The sequence below is a fragment of the Schistocerca cancellata genome, chromosome 1 (assembly GCF_023864275.1).
Source record: "Schistocerca cancellata isolate TAMUIC-IGC-003103 chromosome 1, iqSchCanc2.1, whole genome shotgun sequence".
Classification (NCBI taxonomy): Eukaryota; Metazoa; Arthropoda; class Insecta; order Orthoptera; family Acrididae; genus Schistocerca; species Schistocerca cancellata.
The window spans coordinates 909953805-909968487 of NC_064626.1; the positions used below are offsets into that span (position 1 = coordinate 909953805).

A 14683-nucleotide genomic window follows, 5' to 3' on the forward strand; every position below is an offset into this window, starting at 1 on the left:
CTACTGAAAAGGCTGCTGCCCCTCTACAGGAACCACGTGTTTGTCTGGCCTCTCAACAGATACTCCTCCGTTGTGGTTGCACCTACGGTACAGCTATCTTCTGTATCGCTGAGGCACGCAAGCCTCCCCACCAACAGTAAGGTCCATGGTTCATGAGGGGGGGGGGGGGGGGGGGGGGGGGGAAGCTGACCTAAGGAACTTCATTTCGTATGCTTGTATTTGACTATCTTCTCTCTTATTTATGACACAGGCCTCTAGACTATACATCATGATTGGCAGGAGATAAGTTTTATACAGGGTTTGGCTCTTTGAGGGGCTTTCTTATTCCAGATTAGATTTCATACTTGGTGGAAGAAGCTAGATCCTTTTGTTATTCTGTTTAAGACTTCGAGTTTGGAACTTCCACCACGTGATATGATGCTACCCAGATAACTGAAGCTTGACACACATTCAAACTTCTCCCCCTCCAGTATGATGTGAGGGTGTGGGTGTCCTGCTCATGTTAATTGCCACTGTCTTGTTCCTACTCACAGTTAAGTTGAATTTTTTAAATTTTCTGTTCCAGTAATCTGTTCTCCTCTGAACCTCCATTTCCGTCTCTCCCGAAATGGTGATGTCATCAGCAAAAACAAATGTGTTGAGATCTTCATTTTCTTTTTCCTTGATTTCTTTCATGATTGTGTCCATAAGTGCAATGAAGAGTAAAGGGGAGAGCGAACTGCCTTACTAAACACCTCTCTTTGTCTCAAACCATTTTGATCTTCCTCCTCCTACTTGTACACTGCTCTCACAACCATGGTACAGCATCTGGACCTTTTTAATTACTGAATCAGGAACATGTTTTCTCAAGCATTCCCATATTTTATACCTTGGTACACTGTCATGTGCTTTTTCCAAATCCACTAATACTACTATCCAGTCCTTTCCTTTTTCCCAAAACTTTTCCATTGACTGATGGAGGGAGGAAATGAGATCTTTTGTTCCCCTATTACTTCTGAACCCACGCTGTTCTTCCTCAATTGGTGTTCTAGAATTTTCCGCAATCTTTTTTCTACGACCTTTTCCATTATCATACAGCACTGTGATAACAGTGTGATTCCTTGGTAGTTGCTGCATTTCTTTCTACTACCTTTCTTGAACAGTGGTATTATAATTCCTTTTTTTTCCATTCATCCGGCACTTTGTTTTCTTCCTTATCATCCCCAGCACCCGGTGTAACCACTGTATTCCATGGATTCCTGCGGCTTTCATCATATCTGCTGTCAGCTCATCCACTCCAGACGCCTTCCCACTTTTCATCTGTATGAGGGAATTCTCAGTTTCTGACCAAGGGATTGGATCCTGCTCCTAGTCTAATTCAATAACTTCAGTGTCACTTTCTTGTGCACCTTCCCCATTTAGTAAGATTTCAAAATAATTCTCCATCTCTTCTCCAGTACCTTCCATGTCCCTGATAATATTCCCCCTTCCCCTGTTTCAATCGCTTTTATGTCTTCTCTATCAGATATTTTACTTTTCAATAACCCATATAGCAGTTTTTTGCTCCCTTTGCTATCCTGCTCTAATTTCTGGGTGAATGTTTCCCAACTCTTCTCCTTTTCTTCTTTCACAATTCTCTTTGCTTGGAGTTTCTTTTATCGGTATTCCTTCTCCAGTGTTGTCACCTTGTGTTCATCTTTTGGTACCAGCCTCTGGTTCTGATTTCTTTTTTCAAACTCCACGTTTTTCTTTGCCATATTACGTTTTCTAATTGCATCTTTTACTCTATCGTTCCACCAACTGATTTCTTAGTCTTTCACTTTACCCTTTGTTTTGCCGCACATCTGCACAGCACTGTTAACTATTGAAGTTTTAAATGGGCATTGTACGCCTCAAGACACATAGTATCAAAATATCAAATAAAACAATAATCAAAAGGAAACTTAGTCCGTCCACAGTTCGCTGGTCCTTGAAAAGTAATGAGAGGTTAAACACTACAGAAAATCACCAGTTGATTCTGATTTTTTGAAACTCTGTTCAAAAATCATGTTGTAATCAAGTGTCACACCACTATTTGCCCGCTATGAATCATCAGTGCCAAAGGGTGAAAATTAAAGATGGAGAACTCTTTTTTTTGTCATGTTAAGTTGTCCATTTCTAATGGCTACAAGCTGATAAGTCACATTATGTAGATGCAAGCAATAGATCAGCTACTTCCTTCCTATTTTATTATGAACTAGAAAGTAATTGTTAAGCTTTTAACTTACTACTGTTGCCACAACTTCCTTTTATTTCGTAATTTCACAGAAATGGTGGACAAACAATGAGCTTTTGTGTAAGACTTGTAGTATTCTTTTTCTTTATTTCAAATTAAAAACTTGTTTTTAGCCAAATGTACTTATTTGCTTTTTACCAGGAATATGAATAAAACTGATTTTAAACAGACAAAAATAAAAATGTTCTTTCAAAATATTCAAATGAACAATTTAGATTGTAGGCAAAATATAAGATTTACCAAAAACATTTGTATTACAAAAGTTAAAATTTCAATAATGAATTAATCTATTTGTCAATATTTATTGTCCATTCTGTTCATAAATACTCTTCCTATAATGTACTGATGTGTAAGACGGCCCTTTTCATTCAAAACAGTACAATTTGAAGGCGGCATAAATCTTTCAGACGCCACAGAACTTCTTACCAAAGATAAATACTTTTGGTCCACAAATACTGGCAAGCTTGGTATACATCTTTTACTATGTACCCCCACCCACCCAAAGAGAAAAATACTCTCACAGTTTCTGGATAGCAAAGGGGTGCTTTCTACAGCTCTATTTCCTTTGGTAACAGACTTTCAAGCTCCACTACACCACTCTTGTCTACTTCCTGATCATGCGATGACAAAAGAGGGTTTGCACTTGTTTTGACCTCCTCCCATTTGAAGCAAAGGTGAAAGTTACCAGTTTCATCTAAGCAGTTATTTACCTGTTGCAACACAGTCATGAAAACTGAGTCTCTCTACGCGTGCAGTATGTACGCTTCAATTGTGCTATTCGTAGTCTGTAATTTTATTTGTTTGAAAAGCCGAAATGGCTGCACTATTACATGTAATGGAGTGATATGTATAATGAAACACATTTCTACTCTAATCTGAAAGTGGCAATTACCAGCCAAACCTAATTACAAATAAACATTGTGAGGCAATACTGGAATTATAACAAAGCAGTTATTTATCTCTTGGGTCAGATTTGTACTGGCTTTGTTGGCAGTGTCGGGGGATCAGGCACATTGGTTTTAAAATCGTAATCCGGAAGTATAGTGAGCCATGTGTACTTCCATCTTTCCACAGCTCGTTTCCTGAACGTCGTGTGGAGCCAATATTTTTGGTAATCGACAGTGTTTGGGCGCGATCGGGCTCTAGCATCTCATTGCTGTCTTTTATTGCTTCGCTTCTATTTCATTTTTCCGCGGTTGTTCAGGGTTGGTCTTTTATGAAGCTCTTTCGTTTGAACTCCCGCCCATAGTGATCCCACTATCGATTGCGATTTCTGTCTTTGGTGTACTTAGAAACCGTAGGTTGGTAACATGACCGACTCACATGTTTACTGCAGCAGTCTCTTTGGCCTATACTATTTATAGGCGAGCGCGGTCACGCTGGAGGAGGTTGTCGCGCAGTGGCCTTCGTGTCTGGTCTGGTGACATCAACGTCCTGCCTTCCGCGTACGGGTGTTGTTATCGAACCCACACTTCTAGCCACGGAGGTACGCCGGCCTGGTTGGGCCCCTCTGTCCGCTCTTCGCTGGTTGTGAGCGGGAGGCAGATGGCAGTCTAATCACCGCCTGCGTCGACGAAGGCAAACAAACAGTAACCATCATGGGGTGGTGGAGCCACCATTCGGCGAGAGGTTGAGTCTGGAAGCAGTTCGGCTGGGTCGGTGTCTGCCGGGATGACTGGGGACGGCTCAGAATTGTGCACAGCAGTCCCGGACAAACGACGAAGTGTGCCGAGGGAAAGGAGAAAAGAAGTTAACTGTGAATGTTTCAAGTTGATCGTCCTTTGGGATTGAGCTCATCCAGTCGTCTTTCCCGCCTTGTGGCCACCGCTGTCGCAATCCTCTGTTCTGTTCACTGGTGCAATTCTGACAGTGCAGATTCCTCCACGCATCGTTGCTAACCAGTGTAGTGGTGTATTTTGTTAGTTATTTGTGTACGTTTGCACTTCTATGTTCTGGTAGTTCATCCTCCCGCCCTGTGGTTGCAGAAATTTCTGGTGGGGAGTTAGTTCCTTGTCTCCCAAGATCTAGTGCTGTATTATTAAGGTTAATTCTAGTTCAGTCTAGTGTTCTGTTAATCCCTGGGTATGTGTGTCCGCCATACTATTTGCGCTGTATTTATTCTAAGTGAGTTGCACTGACAGTAGTTGGGGGTTCGAGTCCTGTCACGGAGCTGATAAGGGGTCACATTGGTTTCAGCTTGTCAGTTGGAGGGTGTTGCCTTAGAGGTTTGTTAACATTGGCATGTCAGCGTTGTCTAGCGCTACCGGGACCTAAAGAAGAACATTGTGCTGATTAGGGAATATTGTTACACATTCTTGTTTTCGTTTTGATACCTGTATTTGTGAAGGCAACTGCATGAAGTAAGATCTGTTCTCAAGCTATGCTGGATCTTGCACTCTTGGGATTTTTGGTTTTGTTTTGATCCCGACTATCTGGGTGTCAGGAATATGGAACTGTGTTGTTAATGTTTGGCTTGAACAGCGGATACGCGGCTAGTTTAGTACGTGTGTAGTGGCATGGCGTCCTCGTGAAGGCGTGCCCACTAGATTGCTATTGCATCTCCTTTGAGGAGAGGAAGGAAAAATAAAAACTTTAGAAATACCTTCTATTTGCGTTAACTATCTTACCTGTCGCTGAAGTAAATATTTGCTCAGTGATTAAGCTAATCCTAAAAGCAACTAGCGCACTTCTGTTATGGTGGCCCTCGTGCCTATTTTGGTCTGAAAGATTGTATAAACAGGCTTACATGCTCCGTATCGAACTTCTGATGTTGTTTTTTGAGTGATTGTGGATTATTAAAATTGATTATAGTGCAAACGTTTGTATTTTACCAACCGTGTTTACAAGTTATTAATGTGATTGGCTGGAATGTAATACGAAAGTTTTAGGACCATAGGTTGTCCAGGTAGAAATTTTAAAGCTATGCTGTGTTGTGAATTCATTTATTTATGTTTTATATTACAATGAGAATTTAAATGTGGTAAACCCACGCTTTGTGTTTGATAGTTAAAGATTTAAGAGTGCATTCACTTAGCTTATTTTTAAAAATTATAATAGGCGTTTTAGTTTCTTAAATTAAAGCCTTTCCAATTTGAAAGTTGTGGCCCTCCCATTCTGGGCAATCGTAAGCAACAAAGCAGGATTTATGTAGTTGACGTTATGTATTGTATGTTATGAATAAATTATTTATGTGTTAAATCACGTCTGATATGTCAATTCCTTGGCCCCGTCCACACCTTGGTCGTAGTCTTTTAATATTAAATGATCAGACCACTGTTCCATATAGAATTGCACAGCAGAGAATTGTGTAATACGTTTGCACTTCTGTCTTTTGCTTACAAGCTTTTTGAGGTAGATCTGCAGCTGCACTACATTTAGAACTGAGATTTCAGAATTCATTTTCGAGAATTATCAGTAGGGGTATTGCCGCCACGCCAGTCACCTAACCACAGCCACCGCTTATACATATGCCTGCAGCTGGCAGGTTGCTGTACTTCAGGCATCATCCACCAAAGCCAGTCTGCACACAGGCAATCTAAGTTCTGACCGAACACACCACATGCTTACTAACATTGGCGGACAATCATGATAGCGACGCACCAATCTACGTAAACGCCAGACGACAACAGAAACACGTCGCTCTGTGTACACGGCAGACTCCAGTGTGCTGCACAAGAGGCTTCAGCATCAACCATGAGCAGCATGTGCATCCGAAACCACAGCATTGCAAGTAGGACACTACCTTGTGCCCGCACATCACACACCACCTCAAGGCAATCCTTCCGCCCAAATATTTAAGACACTGCGCGATCACTACCTAATAACATTCACTCGCGGTGCAGGCTCAAAGCTGGCTGCATCAGCAGCCATCTATCTGAAGCGTTCAACCCTGTCCAGCATAGTCCATGACTCTGATCAGATGCCAACCCTGCGCAGCCTTGGACTTCAAACTAACTCCAACCATAACACTGCCTAGGACGTGGCTGACCCATCAGTACCCACATTTCCAGTGGCCACCATTGATTCAGGAACTGCTCCCCCATTGGCTTCCAGCAATGTGCCTGCACCAAACTGGATGGACACATACCCGGACACTAGCTTTACACCATCCAGGACATCGACCAGAGGTCAAGCTGGACTCCTCTCTCAAAGACTTTTAAAGTCTACCCAAAGTAGCTATATTTTCTATTTCATGTCACAGCTGTGAACTGTTCATTTAGGTGTTTACCAATAAATGTGCTTGTTTCATCGTACCCCCCAAGCCAGCTTTATTACATCCTGCCCTCGCCACCATGCAAGGGCAAAAGACATAAAAGGGGAATAATAAGAATTTGTGTAATATAATCCCTTCCAGAATCACCTTTGTGGACTTAAAATATTAAATTAATTCATGGGATTAAAATATTCGATATTTCTGACAATTCAATGCTTCCTTTCAGACTAGGGATGGTGTCATTCTATAATACAACCATGTCCGCAAAGGCAGCGAGAAACTAACATATAGGCCAGGAGGGACAAGTTTTGCACACTGCATGTACACGCATATCATGTGTAAGGTTACGTCACACATAAATAGGTACATTATTGTCTTAGCCCTGTTGTACAGATTCTTATGTCAAGTGTTTGTTGCTCATTTCTAACTATTGGTGTTGTTACTAAGATGGCACTGACTGCTTTTCCCATTTTCTATAATAAGTAAAAATTTCAAGGCAATGGAAATGTTACAAATAAATATTACTCCTTTTTTAAAGTTTTATTTAAAAACCAAAAATTTTAGCACCACAGCTGTGGCAAACTGTCCTCTTTGTCCTTTCCTCTCCCTCTCCTCCCCTCTCCCTCTCTCTCAGAAGGTCATTAGTAAAAAACAAAAAAAGTTGTTATAACTGAGCCCAAACAAAAAATGAAAATAGTAGTTACTCAGAACTAAAACATTGGTATTGATTTTATCCTGTCAGTTTTTCCCATCCCTGTGGCAAACCAACCAAGATGACAGAGTGTCTCAAATTGGAAAAAAAGACAAAAGGAACTCACTCCCAATGCTGGGAATATACCACATTGTGTACATGCAGAAAAATCCATGTTGGAATGACCAGATGATCCACCAATGACAGGTTCACTGAACTTAAGCAGTACTGCAGGTTGGGATGGGGGAAAAAATCAAATGTGGTAAAGCACGCAGTGTGCGAGACCAACCCCAGAATAAAATACTCTGACATGCAGGTTCATGCTGTGGACAAGAGCTACTGCACTGGTCTTTTCAAGTACGCTGTTGAAATTCGTACGTACAATAGTTTTAACAAAAGCCTTGTGATAAATGCATTGTGTATTCAGGTGCTGCAGTGAATGAGTGTTGCAAACAACAAAGGGAGAACACAACAGTAATGACTGGGGAAAAGGCCTCTGATGTTAGCGCAGCAAGCATACGTAAACTCTACCCACAGGCTTGACTCCAGTCTGACACCATCAATAAAGGTGAATCTTTTGACAACAGATTGTACTGACAAAATATCAGAGAAATCATTAAACAAAAACAGCTGCTACAGATCCTGAGAGAAAATCCAACAAGCAATATCTTGGCTAACAATTCTTGTCCTCCTCCTCAGTGACAGGAGAGCATGAAGGGGATAGAAATGGTCAGCACACCACTATCCCTAAAGGTACCTTTGGCCACAGTGTGTGTTATATTGTTGTCCATAATTTCCACATTTTGTGGCTCCCTGTGGACATACAGACTTCCTTTTGTTCTCAAAGATTGGGGAAGGAGGGGGATGTGGGGTCTTAGATACTTCAAATTCCCTTTGTAGGGTAGATTTCCACTACTGACTGGAATGCATTGAAGAAGTATGAGCAGTTCAGAAATTTCTTACTAGGATGACTAACCAAATTCAAGTGCCTTTTACATACTGAAAAGTTCTGTGTTATTCACATTACACATGTTAGGAACACAAAACTTTAATACCTCATGGAAGAGAACAACGTAACAAACTGTTCAGAACCATCAGTATAAGGAAGTGTAAAGCCATTATGTTTGTTTAAAATAGAATTAAAAATATTATAAGAGGTACACCATTCCTTATAGGTACTTTTTTTCCTCTTCTGTCTGCCATTCTAACCAGACATGGCCAAACTCATTCAGCTTTGGGAACCACTCATTTTTACTCATTCACTGTTCCTTGTTTATTTAACTGTGCATGCTACATAGGTTCTAGATAAATTTCCAGAAAAAGTATCAAGTATACACAAGTACTATATCTGCATGATAAATTTATTGATTGCCTTATGTAGATAGGATGTTTACCTCAATTTCCTTAACCGACGCATCCTTAGAAAATATCACATTAGTCAGCTGATGTGATCGGCCAGTGACTGACAGCCAGACAGAGAGAGGCCACAGCAGCCAGAACAGAATTACAGATTACAGGACCTGTTTATGACCTAGTGCGGACTACAGAGTTTCAAATGATGCATCATCTTTTCTGGTCAAAATTAGTGACAGTATCAAAGAAGATACATTAACAACATCAGACCTCCAGCCAAGACAATATGCTGCACACATTTATTAAACAGAGCGATGGACTGGAAATATCTGTGAGACTTCTGCTGAGCAGATCCTGTTTAAAGAAATCCACATGTGGTTGCTGTTGCATAGCTATCAGGAATGGCCCCAAAGGCGATGGGGATGCTGGTTTTCTCACTTTTAAAAGCAACCAGTACTGGTTGTGCCATCATGGGCCATAGCAATACCCATTTTTGACATTTTTACAAAAATCGTCAACTTCACTCACTAATTTGTAAATTATTGAGAAGGAGTAAAATAATGAAATTTTTATATTCAAACAAAATTCTACAGGCAAATTATTACACGCAAAGTTTCAGATTTATCTCATGATTACTTCCAGAGATATAAAAAGCTTAACTTCATTGAGAAGGAGTAAAATAATGAATTTTTATATTCAAACAAAATTCTACAGGCAAATTATTACACGCAAAGTTTCAGGTTTATCTCATGATTACTTCCAGAGATATAAAAAGCTTAACTTCATTTTTTTTCCAGACATCTATTTTTTGGCTGGCTTTGCTTCAAATTTATTATTATTATCATCTTCTTTCCTTTCTTAGACCTTGGCTCTGATTAAAAATGGAAAGTGATGCGGACCTTCATCAAGCGTCACTTCCTTTTAACTGTACTATATGTTACATTGCATTTAGGAACTTTTGGGTAATTGAACATGTATCAATAATTGCAGATTTCTGTAGTTGTATATATACGTTTGGATGTAGCTGTATTGCGTTTATGTACTGGTGGATATTGTGTGGTATGACTCCTGTAGTTGATAGTATGATTGGTATAATGTCAACTTTATCCTGATGCCACATGTCCTTGACTTCCTCAGCCAGTTGGATGTATTTTTCAATTTTTTCTCCTGTTTTCTTCTGTATATTTGTTGTATTGGGTATGGATACTTTGATTAGTTGTGTTAATTTCTTCTTTTTATTGGTGAGTATGATGTCAGGTTTGTTATGTAGTGTTGTTTTATCTGTTATAATGGTTCTGTTCCAGTATAATTTGTATTCATCATTCTCCAGTACATTTTGTGGTGCATACTTGTATGTGGGAACGTGTTGTTTTATTAGTTTATGTTGTATGGCAAGTTGTTGATGTATTATTTTTGCTACATTGTCATGTCTTCTGGTGTATTCTGTATTTGCTAGTACTGTACATCCACTTGTGATGTGATCCACTGTTTCTATTTGTTGCTTGCAAAGTCTGCATTTATCTGTTGTAGTATTGGGATCTTTAATAATATGCTTGCTGTAATATCTGATGTTTATTGTTTGACCCTGTATTGTAATCATGAATCTCACTGTATATATTGCCTTTTCTTAGCCATGTGTTGGATGCGTCTTGATTGATGTGTGGCTGTGTTAGATGATATGGGTGCTTGCCATGTAGTGTTTTCTTTTTCCAATTTACTTTCTTTTTATCTGTTGACGTTGTGTGATCTAAAGGGTTGTAGAAGTGGTTATGAAATTGCAATGGTGTAGCCGATGTATTTATATCAGTGATTGCTTTATGTATTTTGCTAGTTTCTGCTTGTTCTATAGAGAATTTTCTTAAATTGTCTACCTGTCCATAATGTAGGTTTTTTATGTCGACAAATCCCCTTCCTCCTTCCTTTCTGCTTAATGTGAATCTTTCTGTTGCTGAATGTATGTGATGTATTCTATATTTGTGGCATTGTGATCGTGTAAGTGTATTGAGTGCTTCTAGGTCTGTGTTACTCCATTTCACTACTCCAAATGAATAGGTCAATATTGGTATAGCATAAGTATTTATAGCTTTCATCTTGTTTCTTGCTGTCAATTCTGTTTACAGTATTTTTGTTAGTCTTTGTCTATATTTTTCTTTTAGTTCTTCTTTAATATTTGTAATATCTATTCCTACTTTTTGCCTGTAACCTAGATATTTATAGACATCTGTTTTTTCCATCTCTTCTATGCAGTCGCTGTGGTTATCCAATAAGTAATGTTCTTGTTTAGTGTGTTTTCCCTTGACTATGCTATTTTTCTTACATTTGTCTGTTCCAAAAGCCATATTTATATCATTGCTGAATACTTCTGTTATCTTGAGTAATTGGTTTAGTTGTTGATTGGTTGCTGCCAGGAGTTTTAGATCATCCATGTATAGCAAATGTCTGATTTTGTGTTGGTATGTTCCAGTAATATTATATCCACAATTTTTATTATTTAGCATGTTGGATAGTGGGTTCAGAGCAAGGCAGAACCAGAAAGAACTTAATGAGTCTCCTTGGTATATTCCACGCTTAATCTGTATTGGCTGTGATGTGATATTATTTGAATTTGTTTGGATATTAAGTGTGGTTTTCCCATTTTTCATTACTATGTTTAGGAACTGTATCAATTTAGGATCTACTTTGTATATTTCCAATATCTGTAGTAACCATGAGGGGGGTACACTATCAAAAGCTTTTTGGTAATCAATGTATGCGTAGTGTAGCGACCTTTGTTTAGTTTTAGATCGGCATCTATTATCAGTTGCTCTTTACATCCTCTTGCTCCTCTGAAGCAGCCTTTTTGTTCTTCATTTATAATTTTGTTCTGTGTTGTATGTGTCATTAGTTTCTGTGTAATGACTGAAGTTAACATTTTGTATATTGTTGGTAGGCATGTTATGGGGTGATATTTTGTTGGGTTTGCTGTGTCTCCGTGACCTTTAGGTTACAGATAAGTTATTCCATGTGTAAGTGTATCAGGGACTGTGTATGGGTCTGCAATGTAACTGTTAAATAATTTACATATCTAAAAACAAAGATGATGAGACTTACCAAACAAAAGCGCTGACAGGTCGATGGACACACACACAAACAAACGTACACACAAAATTCTAGCTTTCGCAACCAACGGCTGCTTCGTCAGGAAAGAGGGAAGGAGAGGGAAAGACAAAAGGATGTGGGTTTGAAGGGAGAGGGTAAGGAGTCATTCCAATCCCGGGAGTGGAAAGACTTACCTTAGGGGGAAAAAAGGACGGGTATACACTCGCACACACACACATATTGGGATATGTGTGTGTGTGTGGGTGCACACCCGTCCCTTCCCCCCCCCCCCCCCCCAAGGCAAGTCCCCCACCCCCGGGACCAGAACGACTCCCCACCCTCCCCCCCAAAACCCACATCCTCTCGTCCCTCCCCCTCCCCCCTGACGAAGCAGCCGTTGGTTGCGAAAGCCAGAAACCCGCGTGTATGTTTGCGTGTCCATCAACCCGCCAGCGCTCCCGCTTGGCACGTCTCATCATCCCTGTTTTCAGATATATATAAACAAAGATGATGAGTCTCACCAAACAAAAGTGCTGGCAGGTCGATAGACACACAAACAAACACAAACACACACACACAAAATTCAAGCCTTCGCAACAAACGGCTGCCTCACCAGGAAAGAGGGAAGGAGAGGGAAAGACGAAAGGATGCGGGCTCCAAGGGACACACACACACACACACACACACACACACACACACACACAAGCAGACATTTGTAAAGGCAAAGAGTTTGGGCAGAGATGTCAGTAGACGCGGAAGTATAGAGGCATGTTGTTGAAAGACAGGTAAGGTATGAGCGGCGGCAAATTGAAATTAGAAATTAGCGGAGATTGAGGCCTGGCGGATAGCGAGAAGAGAGGATATGCTGAAGGGCAAGTTCCCATCTCCGGAGTTCTGACAGGTTGGTGTTAGTGGGAAGTATCCAGATAACCCAGACGGTGTAACACTGTGCCAAGATGTGCTGGCCGTGCACCAAGGCATGTTTAGCCACAGGGTGATCCTCATTACCAACAAACACTGTCTGCCTGTGTCTATTCATGCGAATGGACAGTTTGTTGCTGGTCATTCCCACATAGAAGGCTTCACAGTGTAGGCAGGTCAGTTGGTAAATCACGTGGGTGCTTTCACAAGTGGCTCTGCCTCTGATCGTGTACACCTTCCGGGCTACAGGACTGGAGTAGGTGGTGGTGGTGGGAGGGTGCATGGGACAGGTTTTACACCGGGGGCGGTTACAAGGGTAGGAGCCAGAGGGTAGGGAAGGTGGTTTGGGGATTTCATAGGGATGAACTAAGAGGTTACGAAGGTTAGGTGGACGGCAGAAAGACACTCTTGGTGGAGTGGGGAGGATTTCATGAAGGATGGATCTCATTTCAGGGCAGGATTTGAGGAAGTCGTATCCCTGCTGGAGAGCCACATTCAGAGTCCGATCCAGTCCCGGAAAGTATCCTGTCACCAGTGGGGCACTTTTGTGGTTCTTCTGTGGGAGGTTCTGGGTTTGAGAGGATGAGGAAGTGGCTCTGGTTATTTGCTACTGTACCAGGTCGGGAGGGTAGTTACGGGATGCGAAAGCTGTTTTCAGGTTGTTGGTGTAATGGTTCAAGGATTCCGGACTGGAGAAGATTCGTTTGCCACGAAGACCTAGGTTGTAGGGAAGGGACCGTTTGATGTGGAATGGGTGGCAGCTGTCATAATGGAGGTACTGTCGCTTGTTGGTGGGTTTGATGTGGACGGACGTGTGAAGCTGGCCATTGGACAGGTGGAGGTCAAAGTCAAGGAAAGTGGCATGGGATTTAGAGTAGGACCAGGTGAATCTGATGGAACCAAAGGAGTTGAGGTTGGAGAGGAAATTCTGGAGTTCTTCTTCACTGTGAGTCCAGATCATGAAAATGTCATCAATAAATCTGTACCAAACTTTGGGTTGGCAGGCCTGGGTAACCAAGAAGGCTTCCTCTAAGCGACCCATGAATAGGTTGGCGTATGAGGGGGCCATCCTGGTACCCATGGCTGTTCCCTTTAATTGTTGGTATGTCTGGCCTTCAAAAGTGAAGAAGTTGTGGGTCAGGATGAAGCTGGCTAAGGTAATAAGGAAAGAGGTTTTAGGTAGGGTGGCAGGTGATCGGCGTGAAAGGAAGAGCTCCATCGCAGCGAGGCCCTGGACATGCGGAATATTTGCGTATAAGGAAGTGGCATCAATGGTTGCAAGGATGGTTTCCGGGGGTAACAGTCTGGGTAGGGATTCCAGGCGTTCGAGAAAGTGGTTGGTGTCTTTGATGAAGGATGGGAGACTGCATGTAATGGGTTGAAGGTGTTGATCTACGTAGGCAGAGATGCGTTCTGTGGGGGCTTGGTAACCAGCTACAACGGGACGGCCGGGATGATTGTGTTTGTGGATTTTAGGAAGAAGGTAGAAGGTAGGGGTGCGGGGTGTTGGTGGGGTCAGGAGGTTGTTGGAGTCAGGTGAAAGGTTTTGTAGGGGGCCTAAGGTTCTGAGGATTCCTTGAAGCTCCGCCTGGACATCAGGAATGGGATTACCTTGGCCAACTTTGTAAGTAGTGTTGTCTGAAAGCTGACGCAGTCCCTCAGCCACATACTCCCGACGATCAAGTACCACAGTCGTGGAACCCTTGTCCGCCGGAAGAATGACGATGGATTGGTCAGCCTTCAGATCACGGATAGCTGGGCTTCAGCAGTGGTGACGATGGGAGTAGGATTAAGGTTTTTTAAGAAGGATTGAGAGGCAAGGCTGGAAGTCAGAAATTCCTGGAAGGTTTGGAGAGGGTGATTTTGAGGAAGAGGAGGTGGGTCCCGCTGTGACGGACGACGGAACTGTTCCAGGCAGGGTTCAATTTGGATAGTGTCTTGGGGAGTTGGATCATTAGGAGTAGGATTAGGATCATTTTTCTTCGTGGCAAAGTGATATTTCCAGCAGAGAGTACGGGTGTAGGACAGTAAATCTTTGACGAGGGCTGTTTGGTTGAATCTGGGAGTGGGGCTGAAGGTGAGGCCTTTGGATAGGACAGAGGTTTCGGATTGGAAGAGAGGTTTGGAGGAAAGGTTAACTACTGAATTGGGGTGTTGTGGTTCCAGATTGTGT

General features: G+C 41.7%; 1 protein-coding gene across 9 annotated transcripts in view; it reads right to left on the reverse strand.

Moving 5' to 3' along the window:
- LOC126191077 (deoxyribodipyrimidine photo-lyase) overlaps positions 1-14683 on the reverse strand; it is a 120480-nt gene that overhangs the window by 88632 nt on the left and 17165 nt on the right. The gene's annotated exons all lie outside the window — the stretch shown is intronic.